Source organism: Ischnura elegans, chromosome 2 (genome assembly GCF_921293095.1).
Source record: "Ischnura elegans chromosome 2, ioIscEleg1.1, whole genome shotgun sequence".
In the NCBI taxonomy this organism is placed as follows: domain Eukaryota; kingdom Metazoa; phylum Arthropoda; class Insecta; order Odonata; family Coenagrionidae; genus Ischnura; species Ischnura elegans.
The window spans coordinates 77,662,881-77,665,679 of NC_060247.1; the positions used below are offsets into that span (position 1 = coordinate 77,662,881).

The 2,799-nt window shown below is 36.8% G+C and overlaps 2 non-coding genes across 2 annotated transcripts; one reads left to right on the top strand and one right to left on the bottom strand.

The window, feature by feature from the left end:
• Nucleotides 1-316: 316 nt before the first annotated feature.
• Nucleotides 317-527, bottom strand: LOC124154793. The gene has a single exon (XR_006864044.1). It is a non-coding gene; the product is annotated as a small nucleolar RNA U3 (small nucleolar RNA).
• Nucleotides 528-1,481: 954 nt separating this feature from the next.
• Nucleotides 1,482-1,683, top strand: LOC124154770. The gene has a single exon (XR_006864024.1). It is a non-coding gene; the product is annotated as a small nucleolar RNA U3 (small nucleolar RNA).
• The last annotated feature ends 1,116 nt before the right edge of the window (nucleotides 1,684-2,799 follow it).

The following is a 2,799-nucleotide window of genomic DNA, read 5'->3' on the forward strand; positions in this document are numbered from 1 at the left end:
CATTGATTGAGTCTTTTCGATCTTGATTCCTTTTGAGTCTTTTCGATCATGATTCCTTTTGAGTCTTTTCAATCATGACTCCTTTGAGTCTTTTCGATCATAGTGATTGAATCTTGATTTGAGTCTTTTCGATCATAGTGATTGAATCTTGATTTGAGTCTTTTCGATCATAGTGATTGAATCATTTTGACTCGAGTCAAAATGATTGAATCACTAAAATGATCGATTTTGCCCATCACTGATTGAATCATTTATGTGACTCGAGTCAAAATGATTGAATCACCAAAATGATCGACTTTGCCCATCACTACTTTACACCACTCAGAATGCGACTTTGCCATCGACACCGCAAGCGGTGCTGAACGATCATCGATGACTCTCGACTTAGACCTCCCAGGTTAGTCGAAAGCCCTTCTCACGCTCAGGCAAAGTCACTACGAGTCATCCTCGTGGTGTAAGCGACTCTCAAGTTGTGACAAGAGGGCCTAGATGCATACTACAGAAATGATCCTGTGAAGTATGATCTTAATGACAACAGGGAAGTTTTCACACCGTTTCTCACTTAACGCTCTAACGCAATGTGACTGCTATGGCGTTAAAGCAAATAATATCAGAAGACGTGTACGTAATTCATTTCATTATATTTATTTTATGGTATATTTGTAATAAATCCTAATAACCATTATATTGTTTACCGTTTAATATTCATTTTTATTGTCCTTTTAGTCGACCTTATAATTTACGCTTCGCTACGGCGGCGGCAAATTTAAATTTTCGAAGTCTCCTCCGCCACCATACATTATTTTATGGGCATCGTTGCTTATTACCTTGTATTAATACCATAAAGCACATAAAATTACAAACAAAGAATTTGAATTTACTCTTTTTATCATTATTCTATTGCATTGTATTGTATTTTCAATTGCATACTTTCGGCGTCTTTCGGTGAAATACGCCGCACCCATCTATTTTTTCCTCGATGGTGCATTTTTCTTTCAAATTAAATACCTATAGATCACGGAGGCATATTTACGGAACAATGAGATTGATAAAAGTCTCAGTTAAACATTGTATGAATGCTTGACCTTTCATTCTTCTCACAACAGGCGCCCGATTTTCGACAGAATAAACGAAATATGCTTTTCCTTTTTGGCAGAAAAATATCGCTGAAAGTTTTAAGTAACAAATTATCGCCAAAAGTAAAAAAAAGATCCCTTAGTTCGATAATGGACTATTTTGATAGCCAAAATCTGTTAGCTGAACAACACGTACTTAGAAAAGGGAGTTTTTTTTAAACTTGAGTACTTGCACGGAATTGCGTAATCTGACGTACGTCCAGCTTTCTTCGTTTTCGACAAGCTGTTGGAGCACGTTGCCACAGTACAACGGGAGCCTGGCATATCCGACGATTAAAGGCGCTCTTCACCCACAAAAATTTCGTCTTATGAGTAGTGGATTAAAAAAAACGATTTCCAGTGAGAATGCGGATCTAGGTCCTCTTGTCTTGCATCTAGGCCCTCTTGTCACAACTTGAGAGTCGCTTACACCACGAGGATGACTCGTAGTGACTTTGCCTGAGCGTGAGAAGGGCTTTCGACTAACCTGGGAGGTCTAAGTCGAGAGTCATCGATGATCGTTCAGCACCGCTTGCGGTGTCGATGGCAAAGTCGCATTCTGAGTGGTGTAAAGTAGTGATGGGCAAAGTCGATCATTTTGGTGATTCAATCATTTTGACTCGAGTCACATAAATGATTCAATCAGTGATGGGCAAAATCGATCATTTTAGTGATTCAATCATTTTGACTCGAGTCAAAATGATTCAATCACTATGATCGAAAAGACTCAAATCAAGATTCAATCACTATGATCGAAAAGACTCAAATCAAGATTCAATCACTATGATCGAAAAGACTCAAAGGAGTCATGATTGAAAAGACTCAAAAGGAATCATGATCGAAAAGACTCAAAAGGAATCAAGATCGAAAAGACTCAATCAATGGATGTAATAAATCACTTTGAATAATCGAATAAATACTGCCTCATCTGCGAAGAGCATTGGTAACGCTGATTGCTATCCATATTATCATTTCATATACTATTTTAATTGTGAATTCCTAGATGAGTAAATTAGATTGCAAAAATGAAGGAAGCAGTGTCATGAAAATATTTGGGAAGGCGAAACTGCCACAGTTTCTTAACACTAATAAAATAATTTCTAACTATAGTTGATCAAAATATAACACAAAATACACCACACACTATGCATGAATCTGATCTGCAGGATAATTTTATGAACGGCACAATAAAATATAACCAGCTTTAACTTCTACTTCTTAACGTTCTCCTACAGGAGTCATCTTAATATTTTCCTTTTACGTGTATTGGTGTTATTAATACTGATAACTGGTGGAAAACATTTAAGAAAAAGATTACACAAGTATTCAGTTCTTCATAACATAGTATTTAATTTTATCACAACTATTTCTGCCCTGTCGAAAAGAGATCAAGCACCGATCGTTCCAAATTTTGAAATAAACCGGAAACCGGGATGATTGATATGATACCGGAATTCGGAGTGATTGATGATTGATGATCGACTTGTTTAACGAAATGAATCATGAGTCATTTGATTCACCTAGTGATTCAATCTTTTTGATCGAATCGTTCATGATCGACCCATCACTAGTGTAAAGGTAAGAAACTTATGACGCTCACTAAATGTGGATGTTAGTTCTTGTACCTACTCTTGAACTACCGTCATCAGACGAGACATTACTGTTTCACCCATAGAAATGATCA